Here is a 15,976-nt window from a genome sequence, read left to right as displayed (position 1 = left end):
TCTTTGGTGTTCTTTGGCTGGTGATGGGTGCTTGTAGCCTCCACACAGCACATTAATGCATGCAGTAAAAAATGAAAACTGTGTGAATGTGTTTCTAAGCTCCCCTCTTTACATTGACCTGCCATCAGATTGGCATGAGTCATAACCCATGAAAACACAACACTTAGCAGCAACTGTCCAGTTGTAACTTAGCAACAGTTACTGCAAAGAGAAGGCCAACAAAGCTTTGGCTCAGCTTGCTTGAAAGTGCGAGACACTTAGAAACAAGAGAAACAGGCATGTTTTTGCCTTGCAGACCTTCCATTGAACTGAACTAAAAGACTGGATCTTAGATGATCAAAATTGTGAGCATTAGTATTCATGTTCTTTCTAAGATTTCCAATGTGTGTGTAGCTGTGTTTTATGTAAGTGTTATGTATGCATAATTATACAATAATTCCACATGTTTAGATATATATGGTTTTTGGTGTTTTATACTGTTAATAGTTTTAATGTTCTCTGTTGGGGACTACGAATAAAATTTAGCATTTCTACTAACTTTGCCGTACTTATGTGCATACTGTAGCATATAAATGTAATTAATACACTTTGTCCCATCTAAATGAATTAAATAAAATTACATAAATAAATAAACAAATTAGCATTATTTCCAAGGCATAGACTTCATTGAAAGGTGAGCTCTGATTGTTTCAGTGGCCAGTTTTTCCTGATGTTGGTTGAAATAATGTATTGATGAGTGAACCGCATAGAAAATTAGTGAATGACCTTCAAAATGCTCCAAATAAATTCAGAGGCAGGGCATGTTCGAGCACCTGCCTGTTTCCATTGATCATCTGTCCATCTTCTACACCTGCATTATCATCATAGTTGTGCCCCTAAGGCAGAGTAAACCTTGGACAGGATGCGTAGTTAACTGACAGTTACACAATTTGTACACCTTCCTCTCCAACAAAGAGGTGATAAACTTCAATATACCTAAAATATGTGTCTTTTTTGTGAGCAGCGGGAGCTCAGAGTACCAACGCTGATCCTTGGCATCCTGGCCAAAACTGCAGGTGGCACCTACTTGCATCACCACGTATTTTAAACAGCTGTCATTACGCCCAGTGTCGGCCCTACCACTAGGTGGATAAAGCGGCTGCTTAGGGCCCCATGGCCACCAGGGGGTCCCCCACACAATGGCTGTCCATCAGAGAAGCCCCCCGACTGCAGCCTGCAGATCAGGGTGGCGCTCAACTTTCGGGGCGGCACTGAACGCTCAATAAACCAATCGCGTTCAGACTTACTCTAACCGTAACCCTAAACCATATCTATTTTGTATGCCTATAGAATTATGTAACATATAACATTATTTATATGGCACAATTTATTTATTTTGAGGTTGATTATAAGTGTATAAGAATCACACCGCATTGAGCTCCGCCCCGCGAACTGAAAGCCAATAGCATACCAACTTTTAGCAGCGTTGAGCTCCACCCCGAAGTGCGGACTGCAGTCAGGGGTACTTTGTCCATCACACTTCTTTAACCTGTTATTTACAACAAACTGCTCCCACCTTAACACCCCCCATCCTTCAAAAAACACTGTCAACGTCACTATCAGTATCAACCAAAAGGTTGGAAGGCAGATTTCCTATGATGACATAAAATACTTTGCTTCCCAAAAGTGGTTGGAGATAATAAGCTGCAATATTTCTTTTTTTTAAGTTCTAAACAATATTTTAATTTATTTTTTATTTGTATGTTTAGACTTTTTCAACATTTAATTTGATGCTCCTTTTTATAAACAAATACATTTATCACTATATAAATACTATTCATATTTATTTTGTTGCAATGACTGTTTTTATTTTTTCTATTTCATTTCATGTTTAACTTTACTTGTTTTTTTTGTTTTAACGAAAAATGTCTTTGTGCTGTTATTACCTTGTTCTTTGTGTTTCTGCTAAGTGAAATAGTTCAGAGTTGTAAGTGTATTTGACGGAATCCCATATGCAAATACATTGATATTGGCTTATTGAACATGATCATTTCTGAATAGATGTAAAATGAGGCCATAACCTTTTGTTATATATATATATATATTTTTTTTTTTTTAATTATTATTATTATTTATTATCTTCCATTAGAGTGGCTTTACATACATTTTAGTTTACCCTTAAGGTTAAAGTGGTTCATCAGAGTTAATGTCATTTAAAATGTTCAACAATGACGATCATTCAGCCTGTATCGGAGCAGTTAGTAAACTATGGCCATCATGTTCATAGAGGGGAAAAAGTAATGAATTTGGTCTATAATAGAAAACGGTGTCTGCTTTTGTGTTCCTTACTGTCCATAATTGGCAGTGTGAGGCCCCCATAAGATATCCTGCTAAGATGTCAAGGGCCGACCCTGATTACTGTTCACACTGTGTGTGTGTGTGTGTGTGTGTGTGTGTGTGTGTGTGTGTGTGTGTGTGTGTGTGTGTGTGTGTGTGTGTGTGTGTGTGTGTGTGTGTGTGTGTGTGTGTGTGTGTGTGTGTGTGTGTGTGTGTGTGTGTGTGTATGTGTGTGTGTGTATTATTGACATGGTTATCGATATCGACCCTTTGGTTAGGGCTTTGAATCAAATCTGAGTTACGACAGTGTTTATTATAATAAGTAACTTGATTTATTTGCATTGAAATTATACTAAATAGATGATGAGAGGGGCAGTGCTCTGGAACATATTATTTTTCATTATTGTTGTCTTAAATGTTTGATTATTTTTTATGTTAGGACTCTCTTGGAATGCACTATTTATAACAAACAGCAAAAGGGACAATTTTTTTTATTTCACCACATGCATAAAGACAAGGGAGAACATCCAACATAGGTTGTGTAGATCCCCTATACGTCTTTTTTTGTGAATGTAGCATTTTAGCTTCTTAAAGCCTTCAATCCTGGTGTGAATCAACAATGCAAAGACAACTGACTAACAACCAAGTATGCATGTCTGTTTATAAATCATTAATTCGGTAAATATGACTTAAAAGAAGAGGATCTTGTTTCTTGTCTAACATAATGTTACCTAATGAGAATATTTTTGGGCTGTGGTCTTATTATAATTTTATTTTTTGTGTGTAAAAAACCACTCACGGGTCAGATCAAGTTTTATGAAGTCAAGACAGCTAAGTCAGTAATTGACATGCATTGCCTTCTGTGTAGCTGCTGACCAGTGTCCAAGCCTTGGGCATCGCCTCAAGGTGATGCAGACAGCAATGGCTCTAATTGGACTGCTTGGTACATACCGTAATTTCCACTGCATGAAGGTTGCACTGGAACAGCTGGGAGACCCCTTTGCAAATCATGTATTTCGGTTAAATTAATGGGTTTATTTCATAATATTTTGTGAGATGTCTCGCTATGGGATGCACTACCATCTGCAGCCCTCAGAAGCATTTTTCTTAATCTGCCAATCCTGATTGGCTGGTGAAACATGTCTGTTCCGTCAACAAATCTTCCGTCAACAGATGCTGATAGAACGGTGGACTTGCTTTTGTAAACCTCACCAGGTCAAAAGAAGCCACTGCTTACATTGCCTCCACTTGGTCGGTGCTGTCCCCGTTCGACGCCACACCACGGTGTCGAACCTCCGGGCATTGGCACACCAGCTGACGGTCTGGCGCACGTTGGTCCACCTCGCAGGCACTCGCACTCCAGTGGACGACCATGGCCTCCATGCAGCGGCATTGTAAGGCTAAAAAGAGGGATGATGAGGCTCTCCGCCTCCGTCTTCCCCGGAAACCCCTGGTCCTGTCCCCAATCGTGCAACAGAGGGCGTTCCCACAAACCGCTCCCCAGGGCCCGCATTTTAAGATGCCCCAACAAGGCTCATCCGGCTGGCCCGGAAAGCCTTTGGACTCGGCTGCAGCTGCGCCGGCACAGCCTGTTCAGCGCACACAGGCAAGGAAGAAGACGAGGATGGCCAGACCGCTCTCTTCCTTTCTGGTGAAGCAGCTGGATGCTCTGTCCCCTGAGGAAAGCAGTAAAACATGCTCGCCCCAGGGGGTATGACACTGTCCCACCAGCAGAGGGCTCCACCACACTGCAGATGGGTCCTCTACTGGTGGGCGGGCTGCCACCAAGAGAAGGCATCATCACTCCGCAGATGGGTCTTCTCGTCGTGTGCGGGCTGCCACCAAGAGAGCGTGCCACGGTTCCACGGATAGGACCTCTTGCAGTGGACGGGTTGCTTCCGGGAAAGGGTGCCACCGCATCGTGGATGGAGCCCCTCATGGTGAGCATACCAGAGCGCTTATCCACTCACCGTAACACCCGTCGATGATATCAAGAAGGTACAGGCTGCAGTTTGAGGCTGTCCCTCCTCGGTTTATTGGTGTAATACACTCTCAGGCCCAGGGAGAATTGGCTCTGTTGTTCCTCCCGCACTGTCTTTTACTCTAGGTATTTTCTGTTCCCCAAACGGGGGGGGAGATCGGCATTCACCCAGTCCTGGATTTACGTGCTATAAACAGATATCTCAGGATATACAGGTTCAGGATGCTCATGCATGCCTCCCTACTGCGTCTGGTGCGACAGGGCGATTGGTTCACATCTGTCAACCGCACAGATGACCACATTCCAATATATTTACCCCACAGAAAGTATTTGAGGTTGGCTTTCCGGGGTATATGTTATGAATACCGTTTGCTCCCTTTCGGCCTCTCGCTGAGCCCGATGGTGTTTGTGAAAAGCACAGAGGCAGCGATAGCCCCAATGAGACAGCGGGGCATCTGCCCAATCACGTATCTAGATGATTGGCTGCTTTTGGCAGCCAATCATACGCACGTGCGTATCCTGTTACATCACCTATCCGATCTAGGTTTTCCGATAAACGCGGTAAAGATCAAGTCTCCAGCACAGGAAATTGTTTTCCTGGGACTGTCCCTACAATCGGTGCCTTTCACCGTGCGCCACTCAGAGGAGCGGGTGAAGATGTTCAGGGCATGTCTCGTGCTGTTTCAACTGGGCAAATCTGTTCAGTTGAGATTATGTCATTGATTACTCGGGTGGATGGCTTCGGCCATCCTTGTAATCCGCCTCGGACGCCTCCACATGACGGAATTCCAGATGTGGGTGGCTCCACGTGGGCTGAGTCCTGTGCGTCATGGCGCACGGAGAGTGTGGGTTATTCCAGAGTGCGGCGCGGCTCTGCACCACTGGCAGGTCTCGGGTTTCCTTGCTGAAGCACTTCCTTCCATCTCTCACGGGATATCATGTTCTGGTGAGGATGGACAATACCACGACCGTGGCGTACATCAACTGCCAGGGCGGGTTGCGCTCACGTGGGTTATATATGCTGGCATGCAAACTGATCCTGAGGAGCTGCGGTTGTCTCTTCTCACTGAGGGCGACATCCCGGGGGTCATGAACACGGGCGTGGACCAATCCAGGGGTGCGCCGGTATACAGGGAGTGTATGTTACACCCAGAGGTGATGCAACAGTTGTGGGCCCGTTTCAGACGGGCCGAGGTGGACCTGTTTGCCACGGGGGAAAACGTGCAGTGCGCAATGTTTTTCTTCCTGCGCAGCACGGATGCTCCCCTCAGTGTAGACACACTAGCGCACGGTTGGCCAAGCGTACTTCTTTACGCATTTCCCTCGTTGGCTCTGATACCCCCCACTCTGTCCAGGGTGAGGGAGCATGGCCATGCTCTGATCCTGGTGGCTCCACATTGGCCTGCCATGCACTCGCTGGCAGAGATTTACCAGCTACTGTGTGCTCGTCCCTGGCAGCTCCCGCTGCGTGGGGACCTGCTGTGTCGCAGGCGGGGGGGGTTCAATTTTGCACCCGCAACCAGAACGCCTGGTGGTGTGGGCATGCCCCCTGAGTGGCTCAATCTGTCAGCCGTGGGACTCTCACAGAGTGTGATTTCCACTATACAGAGTGCTCGAGCACCCACAAGTGGAGGGTGTTTGAGGGATGGTACCTCCGGAGGTGACACGTCCCCTTTCAGTGCCAGGTGGGAGTAATTTTGTCATTCCTGCAGGACTTGACTAACAAGCGCAAAGCCTTTTCCACTGTGAAAGTGTATCTGTCATGTAGGCTTTGGGGAAAAACCGAGCCAGCATCCACTGATCTGCCAGTTTATGAAGGAAGCGTGCAGGCTCCTCCCCATGTCCAGACCTCTGGTACCACCATGGGATCTGGCTTTGGTTCTGGAGGGACTTAAAAGCTCTCCTTTCGAGCATTGTAGCATTACTAGATATTTATTCGGCATTTATTGACCACTGCAAAATGTGTTACTCTACAAATGGCCATTTGTATTCTTATGTCTATTGTGGTTGATGTTTAATGTTGGTTGTTTTCACTATTATAATATATGGTATCACTAAAATCTAAACCGTGTTCAGTGTCTCATTCTCCACACCAAGTCTTCTGAGTCTAGCCCAAATCATAACTATATCACTATAGTATAGTATAGTATCTGTTGGTACCTAAACCAGTTTTACACCTGTCATCATCTGCATTGGCAATTTTAGTAAAACATGGACAACAAACGAACACACAGCGTGTGCAATCTATTAGTGTGTGGTTCCAATTTACCTATCTTTATTTGGGATTTGCAGGCTCTAGGTGTCCATCACTCCTCATCTGTGCACTCACTGCTTGGCATATATGCACTTCTGAAGTCAACTGGCAAAAACCAATTATAATAGGGTAATAATGGGGCATTCGTGGTCTAAAGGAGGCAAACCTTTAACCGGAGGGTCACTGGTTTGAATTCACAGTGATTAATAAAGTATACATTAGACTCACTAACCTTACCAGCATAAATCCTTTGAACATCAACTGTTCCCATTTAATTGAAAGAGCCTCAGGTGAGAGATGAAATATCTTTAGAAAAGCTTCAAGCAAACCTAATCACTTTTTTTAAGTTTACCAGAAACCCTGTAAATGCAAGACTCCACCTATTTTACAAAAACTAAGTATTCAAGTATCTCACTGTAAAATCCAGAAGTGAAAGGAAGTGATGGGCAGAGAGTTGATTTAGTAATAATAGGTCATGTCTTTGCAACAAGAAACAACAGTGAGGCTTAAATGTCTCTGTTCCTCATTAAAGTTCAACAAATAACACTGTAAAAATAAATAATGCTGAGTTCATGGAACGCAACAACCCTGAAACTTATTGTGTTTGGTCTGAAGTAGAGCAGAGCCCTGCATTTGTCATGAACTCTTCATGAAGTTTCAAAGTGTGTTGGGAATACAGTTAGAGGCTTCAAACATTTTTAAGGTAACACTGAGCCCAGTGCACAACGCACACGTCTGAGAAGGTTACAGTTGGGGAAGCTTTCATCTCGCGAAAATAGTGTGGCTTAACTCGGCTCCGTCAAAAAAAAAAAAAAAAAAAAAAAAAAAAAATTCCTGACGTTGTGGCAAGGGTCGCTTTAAACAGCCGCACATCAGAAATAGGACTCTAGCTGACTTGTGTCTCCACGTAGCCTAATAACGTGAGACTGGGTTAGCCTTAAATGGGGCTCTTTCGGTGTTTTTAAATCCCACTGAGAATGAATAGGAACATCTGTGGTGTTGAAAGACTGCTCAGTCGAGCCTTGTTTTGCTGCTAATTAGCCCAATTAGCCTCACCCATCTCTCACAGTTTTAAACAAAGACAAGCTGCAGCTCTGCTTAGTTTAACAAGCTTTACAGTTTGATGTGTGGCACAGTGATGGAAAACTGCTGAGGCCTCTGGTTACAGAGAAAAGCACCAGTTACTTTAAACATTTTCAGAGCACCCTCCCTACAAAAGATCAAGCTGCACTCTGACATGTCTTTTAAAAATCTCAGAAACTAATCTCAAAAACAGGAGTAACACAGTGTATCAGGACTACTCAGAGCCATAATTTAATGACTAGCAATCCTGAAGGGAGCGTTCCATCTGGCTTGGTCTGTACGGAGTGTACAGATTAGGAGGAGCAAATTAACTGAAAATGTAGGAGGTTTTCTGACAGTGAGTAGAATGGAAAATCATACCAGCCTGTCATTGCCCGATCTCGTTAGATTTCGGAAGCTAAGCAGGTCTGGGCCTGGTTCGTAGTTGGATGGGAGACCACTGAGAATTCCAGGTACCACAGTGGAGGACAGTCGCTCCAGTGGTATCTGTCATTGTGTCCTTGGGCAAGACACTTCACCCACATTGCCTAGTATGAAAATAGCATGTGATTGAGTGTTAGTGGTGATCAGAGGGGCCGATGGCGCACAATGGCTGCCTCGCTTCCGTCAGTCTGACCCAGGACAGCTGTGGCTACAATAGTAGCTTACCACCACTAAGTGCGGAGTGAAAGAATAATGCCTTAATTCTGTAAAGCACTTTGAGGGTCTTTGATAAAGCCAATGCATTATTATTATTAATGCTTCTGATTGCCTCTCTTCGGTACGAATACTGATTAATTCATACATAATTACAACTTAGTCACATGCAAGTATAATAAAATTAAGCTTTTGTTATACAATTAAATAAGATGACTTTTGTAGGAAAAAGCAATAATTTCTACGATATGATGACAAGGGAATAAAGAAAAAATGGAAAATATCTTACATTCAATTATTTTTTTACAGCAGGTAATAGGGGCGTGGCATAATCACTGACTGATTGGAAGCACCTGTTTCATCCCATCATGGACAACCACATTTAACCCAGTTCTTTGACAATGATGCAGAAATTGACCACAGCATTGGTGTAGAACAGATACATTTATTTATAAGCACAACCCACACAGCACAAACACAACAGACATGGTCGCTGTTTGGGTTTCTATAAATATGTAGCAGCCCCTTTCCAGGGTTAGTATCTCACTGGGCATGATGCCTGGACGGGTTGCCAGTCCATTGTAGAGCAAACAAAATTGTTTGGAATTTCTACTCTGTAACAAGAATTGCAGGAATTGATAAAAAAGTTATTCCGTGACATTTCACCAATTCTTGGAACAGCCAAAAGGACTTCTGTAGTGGTGTTTCAACAGCTGGGTTTCCATTACCCTTGATAATGCACTAAATCTAAATAGTGTAATAAAAACTGGTAATGGAAACAATGGAATTTCGAGAAAAAAAACACTCAAATATCGCTCAAAAGTTTTTACGCTTTTATGAGGAGGAATTTCAGACGTTTCAATATTGAAATGTATCGCAAAAGCGCTATGGAAACACTTTTTCCACATATACACATCACAGAACGTACATGGTCACATGACCAATTCTCTCTGAGAAAACATGGCGCAGTACACGTAAACAGAAGAGGAGACCGAGACATTTCTTAGCGTTATACTTTAAAATCTTTACTCACACATTAGACAGCAACGACAAAGGAATACCGAGTTTTATTAGGAGGTTTGGAACATCCATCTTCCTGCAGCAAAGTCTCATGGTATGAGATTTCACAGGAGTTATGAGACTCCTGTTCAAAACATGCTTCAATGAAAATGCGATCAATGTGCGATTATACTTTGTCGACATGTAGAAATATCGCTTTTATTTCACAAAAATCTGTAGTGGAAACACAGCTACTAACACAATGCTTGGTGCAGAGAATTGCATAGCTATTTATTTGCCAAATAATACATTCTGAAACTAACTGGAATATGTACTCAGTAGTATTTACATATCCCAACATCAGCAGCCTGAATAAATGTGCAACAACAAAAACACTAAAAACCATCTAATATTTTTCTTCAGCTTTATTTTTACATTTATATTGTCCCTTTGAAGATAGAAAATGTAACTTTATCTCTAAAAGGTCAGTTTACATCAGTGGTGCTCAAGTCCAATCCTCAAGAGCCCCTGTCCTGCATGTCTCTCTGCTCTGGACCTAAATCTAATGGTGTTATTATGCAGCTTTAAAGAAAGCCAGATACTGAGATACCCTTTACAATCAGATGTAGTGGACCAAGGGAGTATCTACGACATTGTGGATGGGTTTGGACACGCCTGGTACCTGATAACAGTCGAGCCTTTCAGTAAAATGTAAAGGTTTTCTCTTAGCATTCAATGGTTTTCTCTAGTTATTCTGGATGCTCTAAAGTAGAAAATTATCCCAAACATTCATTAAAACTTGGTTGGTCTTTAGACTACTCAGATGAAAGTAAAATAATGTTCAGGATCTTAATGTTTTTGTTTATATTAAACAAACATGGATGATAGTTTTGTTGGGGTGTTAAAGCAGTGAGCGTCTTAGGCAAAAATTGGCTAGATTAACCCTGGTTTGGATGCTGGTGCACTAGAGAGCTTATAATGTGTCCAGTTTAATGGAAACCAGGTAGTGTTTAACTGGGAAAAGTATTTAGAATAATTAGTTTGTCATTTCTGAAAAATTAACAATAAACCTTTCAATGACCCATCAAGCTCGGTGTACATTGTCCTTAATAACAATCCCTTCATGGCCTCTTGACAAGTAACTACTTTAAAACCAGCTTCAAACAGGCTCAGTGGGAACATTTAGGAACTTTATCTGAAACATTTTGTGATCGCAGGCGCTGACATTAAGCTTCTCATTTCGAATTTAATGGTTGTACTAAAAATATTATTTCGTTCAGACATAACTACTGTATAACCTCTCATTTACTTTGGCCATTATTTCAAAGCGTTGGTGACTTATCCTACTGAAAGCTCATTGTGACAAAGCTGAGGCATCACACAGTGACAGCTGCTCCTTTCACAGCTTGTAACTCATGGTTGATCGAGGCCCTGGAGTGAAATCACTTGCAGACAGATTCTGGGTCAAGGCTTTAGTCAAGCAGCTACTTTACTCCAATCTACTCAAAGTCACCTCCTCTCTGAGCTTTATTCAGCGGTAGACACATCCTTACCGACATTAGCTTTAACTTCCAACGGATTATCATGGGGAAAGGACTACTCCAGCAGCAGTTCTCCCAGTTATACACGCCCATGAAGAGTGTTACTGGTGCTAGTCACTGATACATTGTTTAAACTCCCACAAAGATAATAATCTAACGTTGGACTGCGAGAGTCCTAAAGTACTGTACCGGTAAGAACCTAAGGTCTGTATTGACAAAAAACATTTAGCATCTGTAGTCAGAGGTGTAAAGAGTACTGATATAGCCTACTCATTATAATAAAAATTACAAGTGCAAAGTGATTCATACATAAAATACTCAAGTACAAGTTAAAAGTAGCTGAATTAAATAATACTCAAAGTAAAAGTTACTAGTTACTTTCACCCATACATTTATTTTTAGTAACAAATCATACAGTAAACATCTCATATATAAACTTAAAAAGGAAGAGATAAAATCTCGCACAAATGGAACTTAGGTTTGTCAAAATGTGCAAATATTTTTTTTTAAATAAAATAACACCTATGAATTCAATTTTAAAATTAAAAACAAATCTCAGGCTCTAAGTATAGCTAAATGTATGAACTCTAAAACTGAGAAAATAAACAGCATTTAATGCTGTTTTGGAGCCGTGCATTAAATTTAATCTGGTTGTCTGGCCATTTCATTTTTTTGTAGTTTCATGATGTCCGTTGATCATTTTAAAGGTGCTATATTAAGACCTTCCAAAATCAACTACAGCCACATATGGGTAATATTTTACATTTTGCAAAATAAGATACTAATTTATTAAGAAATATGACTTGTTTTCTTTCAACCCGGAAGTAGAGACGCACGGTTTCTCGGAGCGCCGCCTCTCCCCGTGTGAGTGCCTCCCATTTCATGACGGAGCCCTAGAGTCCCAGCAGCATGAGCAACAGGCACGCCCACAAAACTTTGTAAACAGTTCCAGAGATGAGTATGGCTAACATTTCGCTAGAGGGTTATTTTACTTCTCCTCTCACGCCGTCTTCCCATTTTGACTGGATTACACTTTTGCAGTCGAACACACATTTTCGGTTACCAGACATTATTGTTTCGTACAAAAACCATGTCATTTATTTTCCCTGTGCAGACTGAATAAAAAAGGACAATGACCATCCAAACAGATGTTCATCGGCCGCTCGCATGCCTCGTGCACCAGACAGAATGGGCATGTATGTTCACTGAGGAGGGGCGGTACCAGCAGCAGGCACTTCCTGGAGGGGGCGGATCAGAATGCTAGTGACTTCACTGGTATTTGAACCAACCGTTTTTAGATGCAGGAAGGAATCCCAATAATATTTTGGGGGTGTTTTGATAAGGAATTAACATTGTAACAAGGTTAACAACTCAAAAAAGTTGATTTGCATGATATAGGACCTTTAGAACAAAAAAATAATTATTTATTCAGTAACGTTTGGGTGTAGAAATGTAACAAATTACTTTACTTATTTTAAAACGTTCTTACAGTAAGTACAAGTAAAATGACTGATTTAGAAAGACACTCAAAATAGTATAAGTACCCATAATAGCAACTTCATTACAGTAACATGAGTAATCAATTACTTTCACATTTGTCGATACCTATCAGGTATTTTGTTTTGACAGAGATTCTGGTTGTGGCTGACTATATATATATATATTTTTTTTTTTTAATCCAATATATGATACGTGCATAGTAAGGTTTAGGCCTACTAAGGATGGGGAATCGAAAACTGGTTCTTTCTGAGAACCGGTTCCCAGTAATCCAATTCCTAGGAATCGTTTGTTTGCTTGCCTGTCATTTCCGCTTATCGGTTCTTCTTACGTCACAAACACATGATGACGTCACATGTTTTCATGGAGCGCCGCTCTGAGATATGGACGGAGATTCACAGACACCGTAAAGTTATACGGGCTCTGGTGGCTCCATATTTAGGAGTCAGTGATGATTTGCATAGTTTTTTGGCAGTTTAGATGGTGTTTCGAGTGGTTTAGGCGGTGTTTGAAACGACCAGGACAGGAGGGGGGCGGGCAGTGCATCTAATCAGCAGCCGGAAACATTTTCCCAATAAGAAATGTTCTGGTGACAGCGTTCCATGCCAATTCTGTCCATTTCCGCGTTCAACAGTGAATTTGGTTTTTATTGGTCGATTCTGTCCGCAATTCTGTTAACGTGGATTTTATAGTGCCCTATATAGTCCAAAGAGTGGATCAAGAAGTCCAACTATATAAAAGCCTTCCTTCTGTAACAAATAAATAACACACTAGGGCTCAGGAACTGACTGCGAAAAAGGTCAACAGAAATAGGTTCGGCTGTAGAGCCAAGGTGTGTGAATAATTGGACACAGACAAGGATTTCGTTTTAGTATATGTATATTAAAGATATTATATATAGTAAAGATATTTGGAGTCAATTTATATTGATATATATTATTTAGTTGTTATTAATAACCAGGTATAGGCAATAAACAAAAACAAAATACAATTACAAAACAAAGACAATATTTTCTTCTTTCAAAACTTGTAGTCAAAGTTCAGTTCAAGGTTCATTTCCTTTGGTGCGTTCAGTTCAGTTCGTTTGATTTCGCCAAGTTGGAAAGCGAAGGGTTTCGCAAAGTTCTTTCGCATTGAGGGAAAAAAAATACAAAACAGAAAAGGTCCCCAGGGTATAATCCACGTATCAGGTCTGAGTGTCCGAGGAAACAAAAAGATCAAATATTCCTACCGCGATGCAGCGGTGGTTGGGTGGTGGCTCGCCATCTAGTGGTCGAGAGTGGTAGGTGATCCAGGACTAACATAAAAACCTGACCTATAAAACAAGGCCAAAAACAATTAGTCAAAAAGGAATTAACTTAAGTACATTTTAAAACAGAAGATACATTCACCATAGCACATTTAAACAATTTGTCATTGTTAAATAAATAAACAGTTATAAATAAATGCTATAAATCATAGCAGAAAAAGCCATATCAAGGTAAATCAAATTGAAGCTTCGTTCTATATATTCAGAGATCAAAGGGAATAAAGTGCACTTTTAAATCAACATCATTAGCTGTAAAGCTAAGTCATATCATATAAATTAAACATGCATGTTTTAAATAGATTCTTCAAATAAATCATTGTTGTAGCACAACAGATCATTTCATTTAGTAGGTCAAAGCCTATTCAAGACCGCATTGCCGAATGGGCATTTCTTTCAAAAAGTAACAGAAATGGTCAAAATCAATCAAAACTACAAAAAGCGAAGTATTATTTTACTATAATACCATTCATTTAACAATTCGGCTTTGATTATAAATTAGAAAATAAAAGGATTACTTAAATAAAAGTGCAAATGGTCAGACTGACCATGTGTGTTCCGCAGCTAATGTTGGCTTAATTTTGCAGGAATTTCAATGGAGTCTGGTACACCACAAATCCGCAAAATACTTAGTGAAACACATTGAAGTACAATGTTTAACGACTCACCGGTGAGTGGAGAGATGTCTAGGTTATAGGAGAAGATGTTCATCCAGGTATTTCTTATGAAGGTTTTGTTTCAGTGGTGATTTTCAATCAGTAAGCCGACCATGGTGACGCCACAGTGAGAGCAGCCATTCAGCAGCCATTCAGTGGAGCAAACAAGCGCGAAGGGGGAGGAGCCAGGGACTTTAAAGGTGTAGCGCGGGCTCGTCACAATAAAACCATGGCAGGAAGTTGGCCTCTAGGTCACATGGGTTACACTTCCAACCCAACCACACACAGCGCCACCCTTTGGTGTTGGAGGAAGAGAGACACGTTGTCAATGGTGTCAGCTTTAGTTGAGAAATACCTCTGTGTCCAAGCATCCTCAACGCCATCTCAAAGGGTGTTCTCCACAGCTGGAGACGCCTTAAGCCCAGAACGATCCCGTATCCTTCCTGACAAGGCACACATGCTCACTTTTCTGCACAAAAATAGGTAATCTACCACAGTTGATAAGTGCAGCTGTACTTTTGGTTAATATGTTATTTTTTTTACAGAATAAATATTTGTTTTATGTCTGAATTAGTTTTGATCAAGTTGTTCAAGTTCAAAAGGAGCACTGTAAACATTCTCAAATGTTTGTAGACAAAGTGTCATATATTGTGTATATATTATTATTATTCAGTGAAAATAAAATTAAAAAAAAACAAAGATAAGATAATAAAGAGTTAAAGCAAACAAACCAATTTCTAGTATTTCATTCCCTCACCCAATAAGAATCGATGAGAGAATCGATAAGGAATCGAATCGATAAGCAGTATCGATAATGGAATCGGAATCGCTACATTCTTATCAATTCCCATCCTAAGGCCTCCTGTGTAATAGTGGCAATAAAAGCCTTTTTTTTGTCACACCCATGCATTCACATAATGGCTGGACATTTAAAAATCCAGTTACTGTTGGATTAAACCAGTTGATCGATTTTCTGAAGCTCAATGTAAACACACTGACTGGCAGTTTTTATGCTCTTAAATCGGACAGAGACAGACGTGATGTGTTCGGTAGAAGGTGACAAAGTGCAGGGTTGAGCAGAAGAGTAAACGCTTCACCTTGTGGTTTTTGATTTTGGGAAATGGTGTTGACATAAGCAGATGACAGGTAGCAGGACGGGAGTGGACAAATTAATGGGAGGAGAAACTTCTCATAACAGGTCAGTAGGTTAGACTGGACCAGCCTGGACTGTAATAGACTGACTGACTGGTGATGCTTAATGAATGTGTAGCAGACACAACCACTGGCTAAGCACTCTTTCTTCCGTAAATCCCAGAGGAATTAAGATGAGCTCCAACTGGGCTATAGCTACATGAAACACACACATTCGTCCTGCCTGTTTGAACTGAGAGTGAAAGACAACCACACTTTGTCACATTATTTTTGTCATTTCATTTAGTAGAACATTTATTTCTTAATCTGTTAATCCACTGTGGGGTAGTAGCCACAGTTCAGTTGTTGTGTGCTAACATCTCGTGTGTGCTGACATTTTTCTGATTTGTTAATATTTTACGCTGTGAACAAGTATTTCTAAATCCTGGATTTATGTTGTCAAGTGATGTGCAGTCTCAGGATTTAGGGATCTTGTTGATTTAAAGTTTGTTCCACCCACATGCCAGTGATGCCACAGGCTATTTTATGTCTGAGCAAATAAAAATGTGCATTTTG

The sequence above is a fragment of the Gouania willdenowi genome, chromosome 16 (genome assembly GCF_900634775.1).
Source record: "Gouania willdenowi chromosome 16, fGouWil2.1, whole genome shotgun sequence".
NCBI classification, from domain to species: domain Eukaryota; kingdom Metazoa; phylum Chordata; class Actinopteri; order Blenniiformes; family Gobiesocidae; genus Gouania; species Gouania willdenowi.
This window is presented reverse-complemented; position numbering follows the sequence as displayed.